This window comes from Gigantopelta aegis, unplaced genomic scaffold (genome assembly GCF_016097555.1).
Source record: "Gigantopelta aegis isolate Gae_Host unplaced genomic scaffold, Gae_host_genome ctg7386_pilon_pilon, whole genome shotgun sequence".
In the NCBI taxonomy this organism is placed as follows: domain Eukaryota; kingdom Metazoa; phylum Mollusca; class Gastropoda; order Neomphalida; family Peltospiridae; genus Gigantopelta; species Gigantopelta aegis.
The window spans coordinates 18,732-31,215 of record NW_024535781.1 but is presented as its reverse complement, the minus strand read 5'-3'; the positions used below and the strand labels follow the sequence as shown (position 1 = coordinate 31,215).

Below are 12,484 nucleotides of genomic sequence, written 5' to 3'. Positions count from 1 at the left end.
CTCAGGTACTAAGAAAGCAATTTCATGTTTGCAAGATCAGAAGATAGGCACTCCAGTGCACATTAAGTTTCCAGTACAACAGAGGCTTCAGTGAGTTTGTCAAACTAATGATCTTCACAGCCCTACTTTGCTTAAATTCTATGAATTCATAATGTTGTTGTTTAGAGTCTAACTATGGAGCCCATGCGATAGCAGGCATCATTCTAGTTGACATTACAATCAACAAACTCAAATAATCAGCAACGGAGACAAGTATTTTTGTAATTTAGCTGACAGAAATGAGAATGCTTCAACAATACACTTCAACACAAATTATCTAATCAACTCCGTAAGTTCTAATTGAGAGAAAAAGTACTATGTATTATGTTAGCTATGTAGATAAGTTGCATTAGAGGGATTATTTAAATAGTCAACTTGATATTACCACATTACTAAATACAGATTGCTGCAAAATGCCTATTCCATCAGTTGGCAAAGTCATAATAATACTAATATTGGTAAAAAATGTTTTTTCAGGGAGATCTCTCTTTGGTGGTGTTATGGAGTTCATCAAATGATCGTCATAGTAACCATCTTCTTTGGGTGGTATTTTGGTGGAAGAGGACCAAAAACACTTAAGAGACTGCAGCAAAAACAACTACAAAACAAGACTAAAAGAAAACATATGGCCATCATGTTAACAGGTAAGAAAGTTGTTAAAATGATGAGCTAATGGTCTTGTCTATTAGGCACGTCGAACACATCTTTTAAACCCTTTCATATGACATAAAGTCAAGAAACGAGCAACCACAGTGGCAAGTAACCTCAAGCTATCTTGGAACCCTCCAGGTCAAGACCACTCCTCTAGTCGCCCTGGCAGACTCGATTGGACAGAAAGATATTACTGGTCAAAAAGGTTTATCATAATTATTATGGTACATTATTAATTTTCATATTAGCATAACATTGGTGAACCTTTCTTTGATATTTTGAAATCTAATAATGGCAATTCTAGTGGACAAACAACTAAACTAACACCATAAAAATTGATAATACAATTCTGTTTCAATATTATAATAGTTCAACATAATAAAACTGACAGTTAACTATGACATCAAGTTGACCTGGAATGCTGTTCCCAAAAATACACAATATAAATTAAATTTAATTATAGTGTTTAAGCAAAATCAAAAGTAAGAAGAAAATATAAAGTAGTAAGTCTATTTTTATAAAAGATCTATAGTGGCCAAGAGATTTTTGTATAATAGTTCTAGTTCTGATATGGCTACTTTAGCATCTGCATCTACATCTACTCTGGTGGTGTTAATGCTGCTCTGTAGAACCCCTGTATGAAAAACAAACAATTGAACTATTGAATTTAAAATGATACTCACTCATGAGAATATTTACTACGAACAGTTGATGTATTACCCCGTAGGCTGACTAATGAGTTCATGTATCTATGTACTAATGGTAGAGTTCTTCTAGTTTATACCCCACTGTAGTGCTGAAGTGTAGGAGTCTAAAGAAACACACATATATGATAAACATTGTTATGAAATGAATCAAAAATCTGTTTATACCCAAGATCCTATTTTTTTTCATTCTGATAGCTAGGTACATTGAAGCACGCAGCAATATGAGATGGCTTGTCAGAAACAAAGTCATATTCTTGTAATGTACTTTCACTGATGTACGTTGCTAAAGTGTGGGTTTCCCCCATACTACAGCATCAGCAGCCCTATAAGAATATTAGATGATCGTTGCTACCTCATTATATAGTCATCTAATTGTTTAAAGATCTTACTCTGCTAATCTTCGAAGAAACCGCTAGGCAACTGGAACATTAATATCATAATTAATGTTGACAATATCTCTCTCTCCATACTCAATAATTCATTGTGTTCATATGCTGTCATCACAAAAGATATATAAAATCCATCTACAAGAGTGGGACTTAATCCTGAGAAAGATACTATTATAGTAGTTATGACATTAAAAAATTTCTCACCTCAAATTTAGCTGCTACTAACATAGAAGTTGTCCTACAGTTGCAAGACTCCTTTTTTTTACTTCCACTGGTTCCAAAGATATCTATCAATACTAAAAAAACTGCCTAGGTACAATGTTTCGTGAAATAGCTCAAAGTTTATCTTGAACTTCAACCAACCCAATCAACAAGAATAGCACGCATTGATGCAATTTATAAAAGGCTGGTGATCAAGATATGGCAAGACTTCAAACTGCTCCTACTACAAAGAGAAAAATTGTTTACAATTTAGTTCATTCAGGTGTAGGTCAGTATTCTAACTTTCTCTTGGTATCATGTATGCATAAATGCTTGGAGATATCTGATGAAAAAAGGTGGATCAAGCTTCAGCTGTGAAAAACAGTGAGTCAATGTGGAGACATGTTGGTTCATTACCTTCATAAATTGTTTTTCCATAATGAGAAACTATCTTCTTTTAATTGAGTAGCTTTCCTCTCGCATCACAAAACTTTCTATCAGACTATTGTAGAAAGAAAGTAATGTTAGATATTGCATTGAACAATTTTGGTGTACCACTGTATCTAATCTGTATTCTTACCCTAAGACTATCATCGAGTGTGGTAGCCTCTAAAAACACTTCGTACCATAGCTAATGGAGTCCTTCACTGGTATAATAAACATAGAGAAACATATCATCCTTATATTTCAGATACTACATAATACACAAACACACATTATCAACTTGTGGTTTACATAGAAAACATTTATTGCGCAGATAGTAGTAAAGCAAGCATAGGTGAAATACTTCAAAGGCTCTTTATCCATAATATTACAGCAATTTAAAAATGTTTCAAGCACAAGTAAAAGGATTTCATTATGGATCATCATAAGTAAATTTAATTAAAACCTTTTAAACCAAGTACTGTAAAGTATTAGTACTAATTTTATATTTACAGTGCATTAATGCTAACATAACACAACATGGTACATGTGACCTTTTAGTTTTACTTCACAACAATTTCCATTAACAGTCAATCAGGAGATTTCTTGAGAAGACGTGTTGATCTACGTGGCTGCATCTACTTGAAATATTGAAGTCATTTGAATTGGATCAACCACCATGGAACAGCCTATAACAACAGGGTTGTGGCTTATGTAGGCCTTACACTATAAAATTAGTTTTAAATGTGTCATCTATAACCTACGTTTGTAATGTTGCTAATGCATTTCTTTAGCAACAGGTGGTCCATTGAAGTTGGACTGGACTGGCGTTTGACACCATTAGCAGGACAATTCTCAATGTCTGTATGATCTTCTCTATAAAGAGATTGTAAACCTGTTTGATGTGCCATAGAAAACTCTGTGTCCCATAATAACTAAATACATTAAGTTTATTATGCTTTCCATTTCCTGATAGCCTGTAGCGCCTTTACACTTGAGGCTCTTTGTTGTTTCTGTCTCAACATTTTCTTTTTCAACTAGAGACAAGTTATATTAAAAGGTAGAGTAATACTTGGCAAATGAGACTAGTAAAATAAGATCCCTCGGTTTAATAACGAAGTATAAAGGATATAGATAGATTAACCTGAACGTATTTTAGTGTCAATAAGTTGCCACAATCAGTTAGTCATTCAGAGCTCAGCATGTAAGGGCATCTTTCGTATTTCCCATGTAGCAGTTAATGTTGTCTATACGATTGGTCAATTAGAGTAGAGCGGTATCCAAATGAAATTGCATACGTTTGAAAGCTCATGTACTGATTGTCCACACCCTCCCGGTCCCGATGCGTAGATCAGTGCTAACAAACATTTATTGTATGAGGTATGTTGCACGATACATGATTATTGAATTTTTTTGTACTGAAATATTTTAACAAAAATAAAATTTATCAACAGTCAATTTCAGAAATGCTTTTCTTATGTTTCCTTTTTCCTTCTTGTGAGTAGATTCAGTTTCTTGTGTTACCTACCAATGACAAAAAAGTATCAATACTAATAGCTGTAACAATAATTTTGTTTGATGAAAGGGTAATGTGCAGTAATAACATGTATAGACAATTACATACCTAAAGATTTGTACCTATGCCATTAAATAGAGTAAATTGCAATTACTGTAACCTACTTTGTTTCTGGGCTTACAGATTGTACTTTCTATTTATACTGAATTCCACAGATTTCAGTGGGTTTGGATCAATATTCTAATTCTTATGATAGTATGATAAAACTTTCTGTATGTTTTTACGCAGTCACAACACACTACCATAGACTCATAAGTATTTGTCTTACTGTGTCATCTTCATCAGAGTGTTCTTGTTCTCTCTTTTTTCTTTTTCTTTTCCTTAGTCTTATGACTGACCATTTCCTCCTCTCTCCTTTTACTAGACTCATGTTGTGGTATCTGTATTATGATACAATAAATCAATACCTTATATACCTTAATTGGATACCTTAGAAAGTGTGGTTGATTCAGTATCCCATTGGCCCAGGAGCAGTCTTTGATGTGGAACTAAATATTTAATAATCACTCCAGTAAATAAAAATGGACTCCATATGATTTGTACTATATTCATAGATCCTACTCACAGTTCTAATTCCTTGATTATTTCAGAAGGAGTTCAGGTAATACTTTGCCAAATTACCTAACTTTCCCTCAGCTATAAGTTGTTTTTTTCGAATAGCCTAAGAAAAACGTTTTTTAATATTACATTTCTAAACTGCAGCGAAAAAGATATTACTGATAATATACAATGTCTTCATTGACCTTGGGTTCCCAAACCCCATTTCGAGGGTAGACATCTCGACTCATAATTACTCGTTTGATTTTAGCACAAAATTCCATGATCACATGTGACCATCTCAGAAGTAGACATCATAAGCCACACCTACATATACAATTATTTACATAAGAAGAAACTTTTACTAGTTTGAATATCATAATAAAATTCAAATATATACCATACAACTTCGGAGCTACATGGGATATCAAATGCAGCTTTACCTATGAGCTCTGCTTCCCTTTAGTTGTCATAATGACTATATCTTGTTCCAGGATCTATACCTCATCAAATCTTAACACACCAGGTATAAGGACCTTTGCTCCATACATACAGCATTGACCTAGTAAAAAACAGAAGTGATATCATAAAAAATATATAAATACTTACAGCACTGTCTTTAATGACAATTCGTTTGGTGGGGATGTGAGGAGGGCTTCTAATGTTTTCACAATTCGACGCATACGACTCTACATTAATCACCTTCGTAATTTGTATATAAATCTATGGACAAGTATACCATCTCTCATATGTCCCAACTGCCACTGAGCATCCAGAACATAGTGCATAGTAGCCATTTCCATCTATAGGATGAAAATCCCAATATCATTTCAGCTGTTATGGAAATGTTTCTATTTTTTTAAATATTCTGCTACATTTTCAGATTGTAATTCCAGATCGAGACTCGCCTCATTCTGCCATATGAGCACCAACCCCCTAATAGTAATCCAAGATGGAAATTTACAGAGAGTTCGAATATATGTACCAGCTTCACAGCTAACCCAAAACTACAGCTATAAGTAGAAAAAAGTCCCTTTAACCAAAATAATTTACTAGGATCTTACCAAGGTGTTTTTTTTCATCATACTCTAATAGCCGATTCTCATAAATTGTTCGCACTCGAATTTGACGTTGTACAGCTGAAATAAGAGGAGGACGTTGAATAGAGCACCCCACTAGTCTCCTGAAGAGTCTACAGATTGAAAACCAAGAAATAACCCAAGACTTCAAAAATACATGATATATTGCAGTTCACTTCCTATCAGAAGCAGCCTCTGAACAATCTCATCATTCTTATATCCAGAACAAGAAAATCATCATTTAGGAAGAATCATGGGGGGGCTACATTTACCCTTACTAGAGCATACTTCACTCATCCTTCACTTCACTATGTAACTGACAAACACAAACATATTCTTTACCTATGGAAATATACAGTCAAGTCCTAGTCTTATACCAAAAGAGGCAATTATAAAAGTCCCTTAATTGACAATATTTAGTGACCTGCTCCTTGTTGTGACTTGACAAGTCTCGTAGCTCTATCGATACACCACTATAAGAACACCAGTTTACTTGAGGACCAATGTACCACTGTGGCCCCCCTGTCTTTCTACACGAAGGATTCGCTTTATCACATGCAACCACCTAAAATCAAGCAGTACAAACTTTTGAGTTTTAATACAAAACTTATATTAAAGAACATAGGATATAAACCCATTACTCATGTGATGAAGGATTAGCTGTTTATCCAAGTTTATAAAAACCATGACGAGAATATAGTGTTCAATGGATCTACGAAGAGGAGGACATCCAGAATCCAAGGGTGTGTAATGTCCAGTACGGACTATCATTTGATGATAGTTCTAACAATAAAAAAATACTCTAATATTAAAAATCAAGCAGCTACTGACATCAACAAAGCTGGGAACAAAAAATATATACAATAAATGGTGACTTCTACAAAGACGTGGGCCCTGATCATGAGGTAGATTACAAGGCTGGGCTAGCTGAATGCAGGACTGGCTGATACCATTATTTTTCACTATTCTGTCTAACAAAGTTCTCATTAAAGTTTTTACATCTTGCATGTTAAGCGGTATGCTGTTTAATGTTTATGTCTAGTGGTTAAGATTTGGTTTTTAACCAATTGTGTTAACATATTGTTAGTGTTAATTCTGTAAGTAATCAACTAAACACATAATATCTACTAGAACAATGCTACAAAGGCACATTTTTAAAAAACTGGTATAACATGTGTACCCATTGCTATTACAACCTGTTCAATAATCTAAATAATTATATATCTATCTATATATATGATTATGTGTGTGTGTACCTTTAAAAAGTAAAGGCCGGTTGATGTATCCAAAGGAGGGATAGTTGACTGTGGCTTGATTACAAAGTCATGTTCCCTGAAATAAACAGGTAGACATCATATGCAAGCCTTTTTATAGGAATGTACCTTTGAAACTTGTCTCCTTCGACTGTATTAACAGTCTATGATACAAAAGTACCAGTAATTTATACCACTAACACCCCTGCTAGTTGAAGGCAATCTTAACCTAGGAATGACTACAACCTTCTTATTATGCTGTACTTGTAGCTTCCCGTTTTTTGATTTCTTGTCTTCAGCCATTGCTACTTACACCACATGTGACAATGTTTGCCAAGTGGCCATGTGGCCAATGTGCTATTGTGAGCATGCGCAGTGTAAGGTAGGGTACACGTGTTGCGAGGGATCCCTCTGAGATTGTTCATCTTGTAGATCCTTTTGGATCGGAGAAGTACGATTATAAAGTACTTTGAAGTTGAAAATTCGTTGCTGAAGTTTATACCTTAGATTATAAAGTATATTAAGTGATGTTGTATTGCTTATTGGTGTATGATAATCCAATTCTATGATGTACAGATATGGGTCGTGTTATTAGAAGCCCAAAGAAAGGGTAGGGAAAGTATTTTTAAGTCCCACACAAAAGCATAGAAAAAGGGCCAGTTAGGCTCAGAGCTCCTCGACTTTGCTGAAAGAAAGGGTTACATCAAGGTATGTGTGACACTAATAACTGAACTAAACTGAGTATTACAAAATGTTAAAAGGTCAATGATAAGAACATAAGCAGGTTTTAGACTTAGAGGTTGAGATGTTAGTGCGTGTTTTGGGTTGTTATAAGAATAAAACCTAGAGGTTATTATAGTAACATTGGTTTGTTGTGCCGGGAGTTAATAGAGTGTCATACTCACTGTTTTACCATCAAGCACTGAATTTTCGTAGCTGGCAGTATGTTTGGTTGTATCGTTGTATAATGTACAACTGATATGTAACATGAGGGCAAGAAAGTATTGTGTAGTTATTACTCCATAGGATATTTAGATATTATGCAATATGTCATCTTTTTGATAGGGGATAGTCAAAGATATTATACATGATCCGGCCGTGGAGCTCCATTGGCACCGAATTACATTTTCGTGAGCCTCTTACAAATATAGACATCGTGGAGAATATCGTAGCAACAGAAGATGTATACTGGACAGTTTGTGTATTGCGGAAAAAAAAGGTAAAATTAAATGCTAATAACGATACTGTGCATGTTTGAGGACCGTAAATGATATACATCATATCCCTACTTTTTTAGCTATTGTCTGCGGGTAATTGTTTACCATTGGGTTCAATGCCAGAGGGTACTATTGGTGTGCTATGGCAGAGAAACCAGGAGACAGAGGAAAGATTGCAAAGGCTTCAGGTCCCCGTTATTTCATGTTGCAGTTGCATACTATACTAGTTGTATCATTTTTTCACATTGAGGGATACATTATGTCTACAGTTATTGCTCATCACACCCCCCTTAATCAGATATCTAATAAGACAAGAGTAAAACTTGCCATCTGGAGCTAAAAAGGTACTGCTCTCTTCCCCTCCCTTACAAATTTTTTCTCACTGATCGAGAGAAACAACACCATACAATTGCTTGTGCAAAATGTCACAATATTTTGGTGATGCTATTGACAGAGTAGAAGTTTGTTGCTTTTCTCACCCTTTATTGCATGACTTTGTCAAATGTTATTACAGGTTGTTTTAAGTAATTGCCGAGCTTTAGTAGGCGTTGTTGCGGTGGTGGAAGATTGATAAACCTTTATTAAAAGCTGGAAAGCATATCCACAAGACAGGTTAAAAACGGAACTGTTGGCACGTGTTAGGGGTGTTGCTATGAATGTAAGCCTTTGTAAGTATATACTATTATTTAAAAGTGAGTGTCTACTTTAGCCTGTGAACATCCTCATGGTGGGGTGGTCATCATCAACAATTGGAAAACCAAGTACTGTTAAGAGGGGCATTCCAGCTGGTGCAAAAGTCGGGGTCTCATTGACTGCTAGACGTACTGTTAGATTACGAGGAGGAAAGTCTTCAGGCAACCAAAAACGATGAATGAACAACGCAAATGTCTATTTTATGTACATTATATGCCAAAGAATTTTATTATTCTCTTTCAAGTGAAGTTATGTTTGGTGATCATATGAAGCAATACCAAAAACAGTTATACAAATTATTTATAAAGATGGCAAAGCATAATTATTAATATAACTGTAATTAACAAAATGACCATATGTCACATAATATCAACATGATAATACCAATTATTGTGGACTCCCTAAATAAGCCATACTTGTAGTCACGGATTAACTCGAACAACATGGTCTGGAATCTAAATGAAACATGAACAATTGAGTTATTACTGATTAACAATATGTGCTCCACCCATCCACGCTGTATCTAAACATTTCTCACTGAGCTCCCATTCAGAGAGAGACTCTATTCCGAACATGAACAGCTGTTGGACGCGACACGAGGGTTTGACACTAGCTCTAAGCACCTTCAGCTTGGGTTATTCGGTCTACTCCCCCTGTGTTAAACTATTCCTATGTTGTAATGTTGTGAAACAAGGCACTTCATTTTTCCTTTGTAAATTGTTAGTTTCACTTTAGATCGGTTTCAGCATTTTTATTAGCTTCTTTCTCTTCTCACGTGACCTTGCAATTTTTCCCTCGTGGTTACCCATGCAGATAAAGCTTTGGACCCTCCCGTCATCATTCTTACCCTCAACCATTCAGTAGTCTGCGTGTTTGCGAGGGACTCCTTTAGTATACCATATCCTAGGCGTATTATGGGCCTGTTATCCCCCCAGCACCTCACTCCACAACAATAAAAATCTCAATACACTCTCTGATGTATAGACTGACTAACCCTTTCCCCTTTTATTGTTCCCATAGCAATATACACACATGTTTGATAAATATAATGTTAAAGATACATAGGTCTCGGACAACTTACAACATAAGCAAATACAAAAGAATTACTTCAAGTAGAATATATCCACATTGTCAATAAATAGATCCAGCTACAATAGGTACCATAGCTTAGTCCAAGATTTTGAACAGACTGCATTCTAAAAGAGATTTTTTTAAAATAATTTTGTATTCTTATTTAAGTGAGATAAGTGCCACAATATAAAATAATTATTACTTAAATGTAGAAGATCTTGACAGTGACACTCACACATTTTTGAAAAGGAATCAATCTCTCATTCTATCGTGTCCAGCATGTTGTCTATATTATAAAACCAGTTGAAGCTTGTGGACTCTTGCGTCATATTTCAACCACTTTTCTCTAAAGTAGGTCTTTTGCAAAATGATAATCTAGTGGAAAGTTTCCAAATACTCAAACTTTCAGGACTCTAGAAGCATTTACACTCCACTAATTCTGTTCTGAGTGAAAGAAAAATACTGCTGTGTTGGTTTTAACTGACTGGTATAGTTTTTAATGAGGACCTCAAAATAGAAATATCGGAATACTCAGGAGTAGCTTGAAAACATTATTATGATAAGAGTATGGTGACACTGGTTGACACACAAGTCTAAACATGCTGGTTAGGACTGTCATCTGCTGAGTCTGAAGTAGATTTTTTGTAAGATATTAACAGAAATATGTCTGTATTTGGATATTGGCTAATCAAGAGCTTTAATAACCATCTTAGTGGATGACTGATATCTGCTCGGTCTTGTTTGCAACTCACCAAAACGCTACATACACATACTCAATATTGTCTCCTTACATTCCATATGCAGTTCCCTATTGATGCTCAGTATTATGAAAGCTACAAGAGGCCACAAAGCACAAGCCAATATTAGAATCGGCTATACCCATACCAACCTAAAAAGATAAAATTATGTTTTAATAGTTAATGGAACAATGAATATTTCTTTTTACCATTGCTAAATAAGGGTAGATAAATTTGTCCCTCCTGCAAAACAAAGCTGCATGACAACCAAGAGTAGCGACATACCAACGTTTACTATAAAATTAAACATTGAAATATGTGTATACACTAAAGTTAGTTACAACTCTAGAAATCTACTTCTGTATCAAAAAACTTACACAACTAAATTGAACTCCTGTCCTTGTCTACAGCATATCCAACACAGGAGATGCTCCAGCAGGATATTAAGTACACTAAAACTATTTACAATATTTGCAGTACTAGCACTAAAACCATATTTATCTTCAAGGAATATCCTAAACATAAAATGAAAAAATAAACAGGACAGGCATAAGTCCAGTACTTACGTAGCGACACCAATAAAAGAAACAGTACATAATATGCTCCACAGACAATAAAAATAAGCCACAGTGTAGTGGGAAATCCTTCACATCTCTTACAACTGATCTTCTCTCCTGCATGATGATCATGCTTAACTAACTGCCTTAACTTGACCTGATAGGTCAGTATCAGTTGCAACCTCTCCTGTTTTCTTTTAGTAATTCTCTCTGCTCTTTTGTCACAAAACCTAAAGCACAGCAGCAACAGAGAGAGAACACAGAACCCAAACCCTACATAAAATAAGATAGGAGACTACCACATTTACACTATATAACAAAGAAATAACACACAAATTTAATACTGTAGAGGTAAGGAAGTAAAGGAATACATACTTACAAACATTAAGACCACACCGAAACGTTGCTTTTTGATCAGTTATGTTATGTAAAAAGTCATAGAGTTTCTCATTGACATTCATATTAACAGTACTACCCTATCAAACAACATGATATCATATCTTGGTGTAAAGGAAAACTTACAACTCTAGAGATACTGGAGAAGTAAATCCAAATACCATATTGAGCTCTTTTCCTTAAACCATATAACAGCATATGCATTTTGAGCAACTGCTAGGATTCTCCGCCTACCTGTAAAAGGGCAAGTTATAAAGTGTATTTTGTCACTTTATAACTGTTAATTCACTTCATATAGTTCTAAATAACCATTTTTTTGTGTAAATTACAAGTTAGACTTACCCAAATACAAATCGACCTACTAGCACAGAGAATAAAGAGGAAGATACCCCCAAAGGCAAAATAAGCTTGTAACAAATTAAAATAAAGTATTAATAATACTTGCAAATTGCAACCATAGCTACGCAAACACATCATAAAATCATCCTAGGATTATTTAATAGTGGAATTCAATAATAAAAATAAGAATTAATTTTTAACGTAGTAAACTGTATACCATACTTAATATTATAGTGCTCATATAATTGACATTAAATGAGCTCGCAAATCTTGATAATTTTTCTGCGTAGAAAAACATGTGTTGCGAGGAAACATGTATGTATATCTATTATAATTGTAAAAATCATCTGTAATCTTTTTGAAAATGGCTAATACACAAGTAAAAACATGCAGATTTTTGCAGATTATAGAAAGACAGCAGAAAGCATGAAGTGACTTAGAATACTAGAGGGCAATTTATGATCATCACACCATATCGTCATAGCATTGTGGTAAGACTAAGGAAAATATGGATAACAAGTTAGCCTGCCTTATTAAAACTACTTTTGAGTGTTCCTTCTGTTTTTTCACCTTACACAAAAGTTACATGTCTATATGTCCCTTGGAATGGTATATCCCC

The 12,484-nt window shown here is 34.7% G+C and overlaps 1 pseudogene; it reads left to right on the top strand.

The window, feature by feature from the left end:
* Positions 1-7,433: 7,433 nt before the first annotated feature.
* On the top strand, positions 7,434-8,943 carry LOC121366842 (annotated as a pseudogene).
* The last annotated feature ends 3,541 nt before the right edge of the window (positions 8,944-12,484 follow it).